The sequence below is a fragment of the Calonectris borealis genome, chromosome 2, assembly GCF_964195595.1.
Source record: "Calonectris borealis chromosome 2, bCalBor7.hap1.2, whole genome shotgun sequence".
NCBI lineage: Eukaryota > Metazoa > Chordata > Aves > Procellariiformes > Procellariidae > Calonectris > Calonectris borealis.
Window position 1 is genome coordinate 54,081,065 of NC_134313.1, and position 17,236 is coordinate 54,098,300.

Here is a 17,236-nt window from a genome sequence, read left to right on the forward strand (position 1 = left end):
CTACTACTTACTTACATGATAGCATCTCTCTGATTAATCCACTGTGCCCTTACACATGCAGCTCTTTTAACATAAACATTTCAGGCATCTTTTTTTTTTTCTCATTAATGTTCTCATAAATTATGTGATGGATCTGATGTCCTCAAGGTCTCATGTCATGGAAACTTACACCTGTAAGAAACCATTGCAATAGATGTTTATACTACTAAAGGGAAAGTATAGATGCCATGAGATGGCAACAAAGGACTGTGGCAAAGATTATTAAATTATTTTATTGGAACACTAAGATCTAAATGCCCTATAGCTCCACATCATTATGACAGTTGTTGGGGAGATGAGATCTTTTGTCCATTTGATGCTTCCACATTCCTAACATGAGAAAATGTTTCAGTGATAGCGTTAATATTTTGGAGCTATGCAGGCTAAAATACAGGCTTTTCTCTTATGCCCCTGCACTCTGGGTGGCTTATGTAGCTCTTACCTAAACCCCACACACTTGGGACCTTGGGACGCTTGTCCTAGTTGCTTATCTTTATGGTTTCAGCAGTATATAGATAGCAGCTCTCGGTTGCAGTTTGTTGCCCCAGCTGGTGGCTAAAAGCAATGCCTAAACAACAGTCTCAGGCCTTTTCTCTTAGGTAAAGATTTTCTTGCATTTTCGCATTTTTGTTTGTTGGGCTAAAGATTCAGAGATGGAAACATTTTCCTGGGAGAGCTGAGAGGGAGAAACTGCTGCTAGTGAAGAGTTTTCATGAGTAAGTGCCCGGGTTTTTCAGTACTGTGGATGATCACTTAGAGAAGCTATGCACAGAAATATCTAAAGTTCAACTCCCTCTTGGAGCCATAGACAACACTTACTGATTGGAGCTGGAGAGGACTCTGTCACAAAAAAGAAAACTAAACCCAAATGCTGTCAGTGGATGCCCTCGTGCTGACGTAGCTTCTTTACATGAGGCACTGTTGGATTAAGTGATTCATGTTATGGATGAAGGAAATGGTGAATAGTGACAGAATGTGAGTTCCCAGGTAATCAATCATAGTTTGGATCTAGTTGATAAATGTGCATTCACTTAATCTGAAAATATAAAGCTTGATTTTACCTCTCTTTCAATTTTATATCCTTCTACCATGAGACTGACAGAAATCAAAAGTGCATCTTTGTTTCCTGATTATCTTCATTTCATCAGATTGCATTTAGTGTCCCAGTTGAGACATAATTTGTCTGGGAAGTACTTTGTATAGGATGAGCAATGCACATAGTTTTGCTACAGATATGATCATATTCCGTGAGAATGACAACATGACTTCAGACTCCACCTAACCAAGCCATAACAAAGCAACCGTCCTCTTGCAGAAAGCAAAATAACAAAGTTTTCTGAAAAAGTCTCAATTTCACATGTCCTGTTTTGTTCAGCCAGACTAAAGAAATATGGAATAAATGGCAATTATTCTATTTTCATTTTGGAAAGGTTCATCTGGTTTAACCTCTTCTGTATGGATATATGTACCTGCCCCCAATATTCCAGACAAAGCTTAATGGAATAATGATGCCACCTTCGCTATTAATAGAATGAGTTCAGGCTGATTAGTCAAGCTTAACCTACTTGTTTTGAGAAGGTCTTCAAGTTTACTTCTGTTTAAACAAGAATAGAAAGCTTCCCACTGGTGTTTATTACGTATGAAACTGTATTTTTCTGTAATGGCAGTGAAATGAAATAAATAGTTCAAAGGTGCCAAGCAAACATTTTAAAGTATACTTTGCAGAATAAGTGACCCTTGTCTGGTTTGTTTCCTCAGATGCAGTGAAAATAGCCAACCTACGGAGTAACAGGAGGCGATCCAGTGTCAAATTTCTTTGTTAGGGGGTGAGCAAGAAATATTATTTTATGCATTTATTAGGTAAAAGAATGGGCATTATTCACTCTTAAAAATTTCCTTTAATGGAAAGATCTGCATTACTATCAGGAAGCTATAAGTTGCAATTCTCTATAGTAAATCTTACTTAAATGTTGCTTGATCTTGAAGAAAAGAAACCCAAACTCTAAATGTGAGTCCAGGTCAGATGTGCACAAGGCATTTAAGAATTCAAACCCCATTTATCTACTGAATTAAATGTACTGGCCAGATACTTTGTTTTCCACCAGGTTTCCTAAGACCTTTTCTCCGCTATATCCTCCTCCTTCAGACAGTGGCAGCTAAGGAGACAATTAAGCCCTTAATGGAGGAATGTCACTGAGGCAGGAGAGGACAGGAGCCCTTTTATTTGGTAATTCAGAACAGTGGCCGGCAGAACTATAGTTCCCCCTGGAGCTATGGCTCTTAAACTCAAACTGCTGATGAGTTCCTGTGCAGCTTCTACAGTTGTTCTTTGCCTCTTTTGGGCTGATCACCCAATAAGTGAAAGTTTTTGTGGCAAGTATCACGATGTGATGCATTACGCCACGCTTCCCCATATGTGTTTTAGCTTGCACCTATGCACGTATCCTAGGTGCCAGTCCCCTGGTTGTGTAGGCTGTGTAGGTTGCGCAGGCATGTCAGGGTTGGGTGGACAGGGGAGATGGCTAGCTGATGCATACCGGTATCTAATGTCAGTATGGAAACAGAGCACAGCCTGGACCCAGAAACTGGAAGCAAAGACAGCTCTGATAGCTTATGTATTGCCCGAGCATCCTCGTCTGCAATAAAAACATTACTATCAATCTGAAAAGACACGTAGCTCCATAATGATCTAGTTTTCTTTCAACCACAGCTCTCAACTGTCAGACTGAGGCTTATCTGACTTGACTTGTAATAACAACCAGCCTGGTGGAGTGGCACTGAGGAGAACAGGGGACTGGCTTTCAGGTCTGGTGGGATGGGGAGGAGGGCAGAGGAGGAGTTGTCTGCGCAGCCGACCACAGGCGACTCAGCTCCTGGGAGAAGCTTGCTGGAGGCAGTTTCTAACATCTGGTTTGAGAAACAGCTGTGATTTGCTGATCTACATAATTGAGATGCCTCCCTGGAATTAAGTGTCTCCAGAGGAAACTCAGCATCTGAGCAAATAAGATGTGGGATACATGGAAGTCAGGTCTCCCATCTCTTTGTCTGTGTGCTAAACATCTTTCTTGGGTACCTTGCTTCTTCACAGGAGATTTATAACGGGCAGTGTGAGTGCTGCAGCCTCCCTGGATCGCTATGTGGAAGTTAGTAGCTCATGACTAATCCCGTGTCTCTGCTCATGGTATTTGAGCTGACAGACATGCATCCATCTCCCTGTCAGTGCAGAGTTCTTGCCCAGGAAGCGTTTCCAGTCCTTTGTCCAGCCTCTGTCTTCAGACACCAAAATTTCCCTTTGGACTCTATTCCAGTCCAACAGTGCCAGGGTATTTCCCCTTATATTTAGGGTAATTTTTTGCTACTTTGATCTCTTCGTGCTATCCCACACCGTTCTGCTCCTTCCTCAGCTGCAGCCCCTATGGCGATGGTCCAGCATCTCTCTCCACACTCCTGTATCAAATGCTCAATTTCTCCTGTTAAGCCTTTTCTTGAAAAAAGCCTGTTCCCCCTGGCCTCTAATCAATATCTATTTTTGATGAAACTCTCTGGGAAAGCTTTTTAAAATGTATTCCTGATAAATGGCTCCAAATGTTGCTTTGAGTAGTGAAGGGGAAAGGAGAGACGGAGAAGACAGGGATCAGGAGAAAAGGAAGAAGCAATAATAGAAATATTTTACATTCCCCCAAATGCATAAAACTGTGCCTATCATTTCACAATTAAAAGTGGGATTCAGCTGCCTTTCCCCAGAGCGTTTTGAAATGACAGGCATAGTTTTTGCAGTTTGGAGAAAGCTAAGACATTTCTAAAATATATCATATAGCAAAGGCAGCCTTCGCTGGATTTTTTTACCAAGATAATTTCCTGTGGCAGCTAATTTCTTATTAAAAAGCAAACACATCACTTCTAATTGTCTTGAGTGAATGCCTCTGACATAGATCAAATCTGGTTTTGAACTGTATGTGCTAAAGTTATAATTTTTCAGGAAAATGCAACAATTACAAATAATATAATTGAAAACAAATGCAAACAAAGCACAACTCACAAACAAGCAGGGGAAAAAAATCCCTGTCTTATGGAAACAGGTTATTATCTTAGCCACAAGTAAATTCTCCAGGTCAATCATCTCTCTCAAACACAGACAGCCCTGCTCTCTGACCAGCTACAGCATTTTACACTCACACGTACATACTTAGTGCTTCATGTTTTCTACTGCTTGCTCCCTCGATCACACCTGATGGCCATGAATGTGGTCTCCTCTGCTCACCAGTGAGGCTGAGCCAGACCTTAGGCTCTCGCTTGTGCTCTACATGGGGCCCCAACCCTTCAAGCAATTTGAGGTGACGCACCTTCAACTTCTGCTAGGGCCGGGGCAGGCAGCTCCAGAAGACAATCCTGACTACATCAGTATGTCTTAACTCTGGGGTCAGACTTGTGCTTGAGCCCAAATATCAGATCGCCGACACTGCCTACATGAGTGTTCACGCTCTGGCTGATGTCCCAAGCAAGCCAGTAGGCTGACAACTAGAAAAGCCCAGGAACAAGGGAGGAACTGGCCCTTTCCTTTAGACAGTGTAGAAACCAGCACTTGGAGACACAGTTCAGCAAATTAAAGTCCAAATTTTGGCGTGGCAGAATAGATGTAGCCAAGGAGACTTAGACTCTGGAAAAGAAATTCAGGGTGGTTAGCACACCTGAAAATCAGGGCCTTTGTTATCACGCCTGGCTAACCAGCTACCTGGTTAATATACCTGCACTGAGAAAACTGACCCTAATCCTTATATGCTTTAAAATTTTTGGTCTTGCCTGTGGGAATTTTGAATTGCCAAGTAGAGCAAAGTTATATCTCAAGTTACCTTTGCCTCATAAAGTCCTGAGCATTTATATTCCAAGGACAGAACTTGCAGAAGACAAATCCACCCACAAAGACACAAAACCATCATATGCAAATCTCCCTTCTTGTGACTATGCATAAAGACAATAATGTTGCAAAGTTGTCGAGATGTTTGTGCTATTGCAAGTTGTAAAAAGTGAAATATTCTTCATTCCTCAACTAACATTCCTAAATACCTTATTATTTAAGTGAAGTTATTTAAATGGCAGACACATAAATGCTATACAAGTACCTCTCTTATGACAACTTATTTTATATGCAAATATGCATCTATTTCTCACTGATTCTATATCACTGCATAAACAAGAATAGAAAAATTACAGCTTAGTATTTAGCAAAAAGCCCAACATTTAAACTAGGATCATCTCTCTGCCAGGAAAGACATAGGCGTCTTAAACCATGATATTTTTGGGAAAAGTGCACAGTTAATTGCTCCCAGTACTTTGTTACGTCTTGGGTCTAAAGCTAAGAGCTGTCACACTGAAACTTGCAGGAGCTCTGGCTTAAAACTGCAGAAAAATATTACTGCAATGAACTAGATCCTTAGGGTTATACCAGCTGTGCTTCTGGCCCAGAACATGAATCTTTTCTCATTTAAAATCCAGCCAATACTCCAGCCAGTAAATTATGTGGGCTGATCTCAGTTTTGGTTTGGGAAATGGACAAACTGTGGTGAAACAGCTTTTCTCCAGTGGCTGAATCCTGCAGGGCCCTACAGCCCATGCTAAACTCCTCTCCTGTAAGTAACTTCGAAAGCTTTTAACTTCAACAGACCTTTCATAGAGAAAGCTGAGAAGAATACCTTCTGAAGATATCTTTAGCTAATTGAGCATTCATGCATTTAATTTCTGTGAAGATGCTATTACGAGTCCTTTCTGAATAGCTCTGCTTGTGGTCATTTAGGTACATGTATTTTCTGCCAGCTAAGTTGCATTCTTTTTGGACTCCCGTTGACTCGGACAGAGGCTGTAGACTGAGTTGAAGTTTTGTTCATGCAGAGTGAAGTCAATAGCAGCATTTCCAGGGACTCAGATGGGCTTTGATGGGCCCTAGCCCAGGACAAGAGTTTATAGTGTTTGGAGCCAGAAAAAATGAATGAGATCATCTGGTCCGATCTCTAGTTAATCACAGGATATGGAAGTTTTATCCAGATATGCCAGTACTGAAATAGCTTTTTTTCTTTTCCTCGGAAGACTAGAAAGCGTGTGCCATGGAGAGGAGAAAGGGAGGCCCCTTCCTCGTGGCATGGCACCCCAGCTGCTGGGACCTGCTCGGGCGAGATGTTCCCAGGTAACTCCAGCTCCATTGCCAGCCACCGAGATGCAGCCGACTGCGCAGCACAGTACCCGCTTCTTTCCCAAATCCTGAAAGAAGCACAGAATAGCTGGAATGCTGAAGGAAATTTAATCAACGCTGTTTCCCATCAAACTCATGAAAAAAGGTGGTAAGCAGAAGAAGTCAGGCTAAGATATACTTTAGGGCCAGAAAAGACTGCAAATACTGGCCAGCCTAATCCTCTCACGACGTGCGTATATGTATAATACAATATCAAAAAGAAATATGGTTGTACTAGGTTAAATCAAAAATATGTCTAGCCCAGTACTACTTCCAAAAGTAGCAGATGCTTACAAGAAATACAAAAAGCAGGGCAATATAAAATCATCTGTCTCATAATCAGTGGTTTAGGAATCTCCTGAACAGGAGGTTGGACCTGGACAGGTATACAGCAATAAACTGATGGAGGGGTCTCTCCTCCAGGAACTGCCTCATTTTTTTTTTAACCCATTGAGTTTACTCCCAGAATCTGGATTAATCCCCTTTTTCTTTTAATATATTTACTGTCATTAGAAGAACTCTGTGTGAGGGTAAATCCACTACCTTCTCATAAGCTGTCTCAATATTTTCCTCACAGCTATGAGGAAATGTCTTATTTCAAGGCTGGATTTTTCCAACTCTAACTTCCCGGTGCTAGATCTTATCATGCCTTTGTCAGCACACTTGAAACAGAGGATGGAAAACAGATTTTTCTCTTTCCCTTCTCCTGTTGTACTGTATCCATTTTTAAGTAACAGCCACTCAGATTTTTAAAATCCTGATCCAGAGGACCATTTAATCGCAAGATTTACTTTAAGTAGGTAAGTAATCCCGTTGACTTCAATGGGACTACTCTCAGGTTAAAAGTTAAATACATGGTTAAATGCTTTGCTTGAATAGTATTTAACTTCTTTCTAATTTCTCATTTACTCCCATTCCTTGTTTATGATACTTGATCTGTACAATGTGTTGGAAGCGCAGCATTTCAAGTAAATAGTTCAGCATGGGATCACGTAGGTTACAACACAGCAATTTCCATTGCAGCTTTTGTCTAGCGCTGAAGGAATTCTGACTGATGGATACTAAGGGCTTTTTTGATGTTATTTGCTCTGAGGAACTAATGCTCTTCATTCCTGCTAATTCCCTCTGCTGCCTAGTTTATTTGTTCAGCAGTGCCCTAAACAAGAAAGGTTTCCTTCAAACAATAGGCTGCTTTGCACTCTGTGTGTGTGGTTTACAGAATCCAGACCTAGGGAAAATGGACTGGTCTTCAGCTGGTATGAATCAGAGCTGTCTGCAGAGATGAGGGAGCTATGCTTATTTACATCAGCTAAGGATCTGACCTGTTGTCTACTGTGTTAATATAGAAATGTGTGTATGTGTGCAGTTAAACATATGAGAACTGGGCAGAGAAATAGGCCTTCAATAATCTGCTCTTGGGATACGAGATATAATATTAGAGACACAAGGGCAAAAGGCTGAAATGAAAGCTTATTTCTTCCTGAAGTCAGATATGAAAATACATAATGTGGTATTGTCTCCCAATGCCAATAGCAAAATACTTTTGAATAACATTTGCAACACACTTACATCTGTACTATGGACCTTCGAACGCTTCCTAGCACTTAAGGTGTTTCAAATGAATCTGTGTTATTTCAGAATTTTTAGTATTAGTCACTGACCATTCCTGTGTCCTACATATACGTGACCAGGGACTCTGGCTCCTTTGGCAAACAATGCGAAGTGACCGTTTCAGATCAGCCAAGTTAGGAAGTTAAGTATTGCCTAACTCATGGTTTCAATTATTTTCTGAAGGCTTCTATATCTGTCTGTTGACCAGATGTGGAGTCAAACCCCTTCTGTAAGGTGCTCAGAATATACAGTGAGACTATTCCTAACACAATACTCCAGATTTTTGCCAATATTCCAGAGTAAAACCTTTTTTTGTTAAATTCCCTATTAGTAATTTGCATATACAAACTATATTGTACATAACAGAGATCCAATTCTTAAAGAACTAAATAATATTCATCTTGAAGGAGCAAATGGTTATGTTTTTCTGCCTAGTTTCCAGTTGGAGTTGAGATGAATCTGTTTACATCTTCAAATTTTGTAAAAATCTCAATGTAGAGGGGCAAAATAGCCTTGATTTGCATAGGAAGCAGCTTAGTTTTCCACAGCTCAGGAAAGGCAGGGCTCCACCCTCTAAGAGCAAAGAGGTCATCACTCCAGCAATTTCTGCAATAACATTTTGATGCAATTGCTGAGTCAGACAAGCAAAGCCATAAAAAAAACCTGTACCACTGAAAAACAGTGAAGTATCTCACTTTAGCATTTTTATGAGAAAACAAATACCTCCCAGGTAAATGCATAAATACGAGCCTACCCCGAATACCCTTCCAGCAGGTAGAAGTTCGTGGACTTCTTGATCTGGAGACAGCATTTTCTCCATTGTGCTAAATAACCACAATGAGCCTATCTTCCAAGATTTTTTTTATATCCTTTATCTGTAGGAACAAAATAAAAACATCAGCATCAGCAATCCCTACAAGCCACTGTCCGGAAAGTAGGATGTATGATATTGTGCTGGACACAAATTATAATGTAGCTAACCCAAAACCTAAGTAAAAATCTAGCATAACTTTGAAGTGTTAGAGTCTAATCCTAAGTAAATTATTGTGCTATATTGTGCTCCGTAGGAGTTTGCCTTCATCTTTTATGAGTTTAACGCTTTGATTCAAGTTTTCAGAAAGATAATGATTTATATGTGGTAGCTGCCATCTCGGCTGACTGCAGATTGTGCTAGGAAATGGCAGACAGGATTTTGTACAGCTTGAAATAATTTCTAACTTGGTTGTGCTTTAAGTGTGAATGCCCAGAACCCGTCAACTTCCATGTATGATAGACGTTGCATATATCCATATTTAGCAGGCTATCTATGTATCCTGTTTTGGCCTGTATCATACACATTATAGAATCATAGAATCATAGAATGGTTTGGGTTGGAAGGGACCTTAAAGATCATCTAGTCCAACCCCTCTGCCATGGGCAGGGACATCTTCCACTAGACCAGGTTGCTCAAAGCCCCATCCAACCTGACTTTGAACACTTCCAATAATGGGGCATCCACAACTTCTCTGGGCAACCTTTTCCAGTGTCTCATCGTAAAAAATATTCTTCCTTATATCCAGTGTAAATCTACCCTCTTTCAGTTTAAAACTGTTACCCCTTGTTCTATCACTACAGGCTCTGGTAAAAAATCTCTCTCCACTTTCCTTAGAGCCCCCTTTAAGTATTGAAAGGCCACAATCAGGTCTCCCCGGAGCCTTCTCTTCTCCAGGCTGAACAACCCCAACTTTCTCAGCCTTTCCTCATAGGAGAGGTGTTCCAGCCCTCTGACCATTTTTGTGGCCCCCCTCTGGACCTGCTCTAACACATCCATGTCTTTTTTGAACTGGGGGCCCCAGAGCTGAATAAACACAGAAATTACAGAACTGTTGTGGTTGGCAAGGACCTCTTAAGATCATCTAGTCAACCCCCCCTGCTTAAAAGCAGGGCCACCTAGAGCTGGTTGCCCAGGACCATGTCCAGTCAGGTTTTGAATACCTCCACAGATGGAGACTCCATTACCTCTCTGGGCAACCTGTTACAGTGTCTGACCATCCTCACAGTAAAAAAGTGTTTTCTTGTGTTCAGAAGGAATCTCATGGTTTACTTTGTGCCATTGCCTCTTGTCCTGTTACTGGGCACCACTCAGTGCCTGGCTCCCTCGCCTTCATTCCCTCCCATCAGGTATATATACACATTGATACGATCTCCCTGAGCCTTCTCTTCTCCGGGCTAAAGAGTCCCAGCTCTTTTGGCCTCTCCTCATATGAGAGACGGTCCAGTCCCTTAATTATCTTTATAGCCCTGCACTGGACTTGCTCCAGTGTGTCCATGTCTCTTTTACTGGGGAGCCCAGAACTGGACCCATCACTTCAGGTGCAGCCTCACAGTGCTGAGTAGAAAGGAAGGATCAATTCACTTGACCTGATGGCACTCCTCTTCTTAATGCAGTTCAGGATACTGCTGGCAAACACTAACAAGCCAGCTCATGCTGAAATTGCATGTCACATCAATGAGATTCATTTGTCCCGGTTTTAGAGATCTACATTTAGGTTGGTCTGCTGTGTTCACTTTCTAGTCAGGGGAGAAGAACTGGGTCTTCCAAAGTGCAACTCATCTAACCCTGAGGTCAAGGTCTACAGTAGGTCAGTTAAATTGCAGCTTAGCCTAGAGCTCTTCTTTGGCTGCAAAGAAAACCTAGATCACTCACTAGCTGAGGTGCACACACTGTGCACAGTTAAAGCTGGACCAGTAAGTCCCATAATTCTTTTCTTAGTGCTTAGTATTTCACAGGGCCTGCAAATGTATTAAGCAGCTTGAAGTGAGGGCAAATCCCCCAGTCTTTGCCAGAACGGTTTCGTACCAGAGCAGAGGGAAACAGGAGGAACGAGAAAGTACTTCAAGGGTTATATAGTTGTCCTGTTCTGCCACATATGCATCTTCATGGGCTTCCTACATTTTTGTTGTTTGCAAGAACTAATAAGCTGTTGGTAGAGGATACGGAAGTGTACTTTACTTCATTACTTCTAATTGGAGAGACTGTTCTCATCAGTGTCTCCCCTGACATTTTGGTATTTTGTGGTCTTTCCTATCTCACCTTCATTTCCCTTTTCTGCCTTTTTTGTCTCATTTCTAATTCTCATTTGCTCTAAACTCAGTTTTTCTTTTTTATTCTCCTCCCATTTGTCAGGTAACTAATGTTGTTGTTTATTCACAGTGCTTTAAAAGCTGTGAGTACTGAGGCAGATGCATGGGGCAGTGTACTGGTTATATAAAAGGACAGCTGTAAAAACATGTGCGACAGCAATTAAGCAAGAACTCTTAGAAGCTTGAAGTCATTAATTCTAATTGCAGTAAGGCTCTTCTTAGAAATTGTCCCTAATATTTGAAATGAAAAAAAAGTCAGCTTCAGGCAGCATTCCAGCTTTACTTCCTCCACTTCCACGCTACTGCAAGCAAAGGGACTGCGTGTGTCCTATTATCGGCTATATTGAGGAAGCTTTATCTTCACACATCCCTCCCTGGGCTTGCTGTCCTGCAGGCACTGCAGCAGGTTCCACTTTAAATGCAGCAGAAGCAAGAGGCCAAGTTACTAGCCAGAGGATTATTCCCCACCAAAGCAACTTCCGGTTTCTTCATCGAATATTATCAAGGTCCTATGCTGAATGCCTCCAATCACATTTCAAGAAAGCTGCAGATTAGGGCAGTTAGCAGCATCTTCAAGAGTTGTTCAGCACCTCACAGACTGATAATTCAGTCATCTTAATTTCATTAAACTCCAGAGTTGTTTCCAATAAGCAGGCACTATTTTAACTAGCTGATTCAGAGCTGAATGATGAAGATATGCTTAAGCAAACCAGATGAAAACACACAAGGAACCCTGTTCCTTTCAGTTGCAGGCTGAAAACTGATATATTACATGCCTGCATGCAATAAAACTTTTTTGTTTTAATGTTCCTAGGGAAGCTTGAAACTAAATCCTTGCAAAACATCTGGTTCAAAACTTCAGCATTTTAATATTAAATGCTTCCTGAAATCTGTTTGTGTAATTGTACCATGCAGGTTTGCTTCATAGCTTTATAATAAATTGTTTCTAGCTCATTTTATTATCCTTGCACTGACTTTGATATCTCCTGCTGATAACACAACACCAGTAATAGTGCTACTCCAAGTTCAATAGTTAGCTGATATCCCAAGCACAAATTCTGAAGACAACTGCATAATTTTTAGGTTTCAGCTTCGTATTGTCTTACATTCAACTTTTAGGTTTTAATTCTCTGTTCCTTAAAATTAATTAAATTCCTTTACGTTCTAGATTTGTCGTCCCAAATACGGTGCTCAGAATCACTTACAGGCACAATAGGTCCCTTCTGCAACATCTCTGGATAAGGCGTGAAGAAACTTTGCATGCCCCTGTGAACAACAGTTGTCACATTACTGCTGGAACTGGTATTTAGAACTTTGTGTCAAAGCCCTGGAGCACTTGGGAAGAAAAATTCAGCAGTGAAGTGGAAGATTTTTCCCACACCTAATAGTCATCCTGAGTGTCTGTGGATAGATAAGCAAAAGGAAATCAGAAAAGGCTCATATGTTTTAAAGCACGCTAAACCTCGTGAAGACGGTCTTGCTGACCTCAAAAGCTGTAGCTTAATAGTTCCAAATAAAGGCACGTTAAATCTTAGCGTGATGCTCTAAGTTATGCAGGCTGATTTCATGCCTTCAGCTGATTTCATGTTTGTGCTGAGCACAATGCAGAGTCCTGACCTGGCATTGCCTGACCCTCCTCCAGACAGGGTAATTGTGTCAGCCTGACTCTGAGCTGCAGGGCTCATGAACTTTGGGATCCTGTCATGCTAACACACCTGTGCTACTTTTGGGGCCTGAGCTGGTATTTTTGCAAGCTGTATAGCTGAGACTAACTCTAGCTATCTAACTTAGGGTAGCCTCAGCTCCTTAGTCTGAGGCCTTCCAGCATGACTGAGAGCATCTCAGGAGCTTGCCTCTCTCTCTCTGGGCTAAAGCAGGAGTCCAGAAGAAGTTCCTAACTTCGGCTACTCAGGTAGAGCTCAAAGACAGACTGAATACAAACTGAAAGAGGGCTCCAAGAGCCTTTGAAATACAGGAGAGAGCAGAAATCACTCCGGGGCTCCTGAAGTGCTAGAAAGGATTAAAAACAAAACAAAAAAACCTTCACACAACAAAAGTTCAATTCTATAGCCTTAAACCCATACTAACTGTTAGCAAAGCTTTGTGCATGCTTTAGATTAGCCATGTAATTACACCATAAACCCCCACTAGGATTTAATTTCAATTGAAAGCAGTGGAACTAATGGCGTGCTTACAAATAAAGCTAATTAAGATTTTGTAGAACTGGGGACTATTTCATAAAAGTATCAAGAGATTTAATGTCAATATGTAGCACTTTGCATGACTCATAGAGTCTATAAATATGTACAGGTATTTTCAGCCTGATCATTATATGACTGGCCTAGCTCAGAAAGAAATGTGAAAATACATAGTAGGAAACAACTCTTCCAAACAGCAAATAATTGTGTAAATATATAACTGGAACAAAATCCTACAGCTGATGTATAACACAGGAAATTCCATTTCAACATATTTCTTGATGCTTAATCCTGCCAGGTGGAATGGATCAACAAAAAGGGAGAAGTCACAGTACATTGTGAAAAAATGTTATACATTTGTGGAGGTCATCCAGCAGGACAGAAGGCAACTTCACAAAGCCAGCTACAACTCTCATTGCTCAAGTTCAGCTAGGTTCAAGATCAATGTCTATCTGTATCATTACAATTATCTACATTCCAATTTATCAGAATCTTGCAAAAAGCCTATTTTTACTGAAATCCCTTTTGAAGCTATTTCCTTATTTTTTTCCAATATATACATATTAATTTCAATTAAAATACATCAGTACTGGAATAACAGTTGGGGTGGGGAAAAAGACTTTCTACAACTTGCTCACAAGAGCTTCTTCAGACTGTCTCCAGTATGATTCAATATTAGAAGAGTACCTCATAATTTGCAACAACAACAGTGAGCACTGAATCATCTGCTTGTATTAGACAGTGAAAAAATGAACATGTCAGTACAATGTTGTGACATGGCATACTATGGCTGATTGAAGCACTCAAATTCAGAGGAAAATAAAATATTAAGAGGAAACCATTGAACATGGCAGCTGAGATAAAAATGAGAGCTCTCCACAATAGGTCACTGCAAATCAGATTTGGAATGTCAAAAGAAAAGACAGAGGATATTTGATATGAAACCTGAAGGTACAATTGGTGAGATTTTTGTTTGATTAAATTCAAAATGGAAATGAGAGAGGAAAAGATTTCCAGAGTGAGCATGACTAATAACTGCTTTTCAAGAACAGAGTGTTGGGTTCCTTAGTCCACTTCAAAGGTTAAATTTAAGCCCAAGATTAAGTTTAACAGGCAGACTAGCTCTAAACAATTTTGTCCTTAGACCTCCTCTTTCAGGCATTAGATATATATGAAATAACACGAGAGCAAAGAACTACGATTTGGTGTTTTTGTAAAAAGAAATAGATATATATAATAATGCCTATTTCCATATGGTTACATAGTGCTTATAATAAAGTGTGAGGAATAACATCTAAGACAATGCAACACCCTTTGCAATGTTCAAAATCAACTGAATTGAGAAAAGGACCCCGACACCCACGAGGACTCCATGTCTCAGCATTAGCTTCGGTACAGATTTCCCTTAAGGAGTGACTTTGCAAGGTGCAAGAGCGTGTTTGACCAGGGACCCACAGAGACCTTCAGAAGATGGGCAATTCTGAAAATAAGCTGTGGGATCTGTGCCCGAGGCAGCCTCCAGCCTCTCCACCCTGCAGCAGGAGTGCTGCTTGCCTTCCCTGTAGGGCTGAGACCGCCTGCTTTCTTGCAAACTCCTGTGAACTATGGGTGATGTGTTGAAACTGCCCTGTTTACTCTGGATCAAGTAAAGCTTTCTCTATATCAAGTCAGGTCCAGAAAGGCCAGCAGTAACTTTTGCTGGTAAATGAATATTAGCAAAGATAAATGCCAAAAATGAGGGGGCAAACCCTTGCAGTCAAAGATTAAAGTCTTTGTTAGGACTCATTACACATGTAGGCTAATAACATGCATTTCACAAGTGTCTGTAATAGATTGTCTTCCTTTGTGCAAATGTATTTTCCATTTACTCTCTATCCTGAGCCAAGCATGAGGCCCAGAGAGAGAGACTGCCCCTTTTACTTCAGCCCAAGCCTCAGGGGTGCTTAACAAACCGTCTGGCCAGGGGATTGCGAAGTCTGCAAGGGTGCCTGCTTGGTATTGCCACAAAAGCGAACTTGAAAGGTTTTGTGTAGTGCTGAGTCTTGGTCAAAGAGTTAGCAGCATTTCAGTGAGCCAGCAATTCATATATATTAAACCAAAAAACATATTCCCCTCCATCATTTTCAGAAAATAAGAGTGGAGCTGTCTTAATTTGTAATGCAAATTGAGGACTTGCAGTTCTCATTAGAGCTAACGGGTTCTCCACTCTTCCACGTGTTTAAAAATAAAACTCTCAAATCTCTTGCCTAAGCAGCATTAATCATGTTAGATCTTAACCATCAATCATCAATTGGCTTTTATGAACTATGAGGTAAACAAAAAAGAGTGGGATGTTTTAAAACTGCTGTTACAGACCATGAGCTACAGACATCTACTTTCCCCAACTCCTCTTTGACTTCAAGGGAGTATTACTGCTGAACATCACAAGGTGGGATATGACTTGCTAACAATACTTGTCCATATTTTATATCAAGCATCTGTTAGTATTTAAATATCTCATTTCAAAGTATCCAAAACTTCATGCAGGTCAGATCCCGGACATATTTCGCGCACATGGATTTACTGAAGAAAATAATTAAAAGGGCAAGCCCCCAAAACATTAGCAAGTATAATGATGTACAAAACACCAAAATTTGCTTATCTCATTTCAGACTCTACTCATATTCCAGCCTGCGTCTGGATTTCTGAATTTTTTTCAATTTCTGTATCTTCAGAAGGTATACGAAGAAGGCCATTACGTAATCCAGTGTTTTTTATAGCAAACTAAAACTACACTGAAGAGATTAAATGTTGGAAGCTATTTTTACCCAAACTAATTGTAACAATTTCACTAAGAACATAAGCTGCAGATGTCTCCTAAGGTGAAAAGCAAGACAATGGAAGAGCTAGTAAGACGAAAGGCTACTGACTACAGAAAAATAGCAGATCCAAATTAAATTAGGCAATTCTGCCCAACGCTCCCCCTAGTGGTTTTGCCCACAGAGATGAGCATGAAATCCCATACACGCAAAATCCTCCAGCCTAATGACAAAACGTCCCGTTAATAGGATTAAGTACCTTCTCATCAGATAAGTAGAACATGGCAAAATCCCTGACACTCCCAGCAATTAGATCAGAACACAGCCCGACCCCTTCCTGACGCGGGGAACAATTTTGCAGAGGAGGTGTTTCAGTATTAATGGTAAATATATTCGGGTTTTTTTACTTTTCTTTGGTAATGGGTTTGTATTTCTTTGCAAAGTTAATTGGTCTTTCGCTATAAATGTAAAGGTATGCAAGTAACTATAGAAGTAAATCCAGGCTATAAATAAATCCAGGCTCTTAATTTACATATGCACTTGCAGCTGATAACTGCATCTCCAAGAAGGCTACACTGGCTAACAAGAAGGCACTTAAATACTGTGTTCACTTAATCAGATGAGAACTATAAAGTGTAGTTGCATGGTTTCTAAAAAATAAACCTTTCTCCTCTAATTGCTCTTGTGAGGGAAATAAAGCAAATGGCATTTCTTTCCTTTATTTTGTAGGAATTTCTTTCAATTGCTCATATGTTTGTTTACAAAACTGATCTAATTGCCAATTTCTTGGCACACCTATTATTGTGTCTGCTATATTAAGTATTATCCTGAAGGACAATTAAAGGAATTGCATTTTTGGAGACAAGGAAGGGAACAACATTCTAGAAATTTCCCTTTTTAAATTTGGCAATAACGTTTAGCATGGATGCATTTACAATATTAACTAAGAACATACTGTGAGATCAGTAATTAGTGTGTTTCACAAGGTAGAAAAGGGACAGACTGAGCTGCATAAGCCTTTGGTTTTATATATATATGTCCTGATTCTGTTACCCCACTGTGCAAACTCAGTGGAATTCATCTAGTTAGTCTGAATAGATAATTACAAATGAGGTCAAGCTTCTTACTCATGTGTTTTCACTAACAGTAGCATTTAGGATCATGTTCTAGATCTCAGAAACCATAGCTGAAGTCAAAATTAATGGGAACTTGAATAATACTTAGTAAACATTACAAATGGGCAT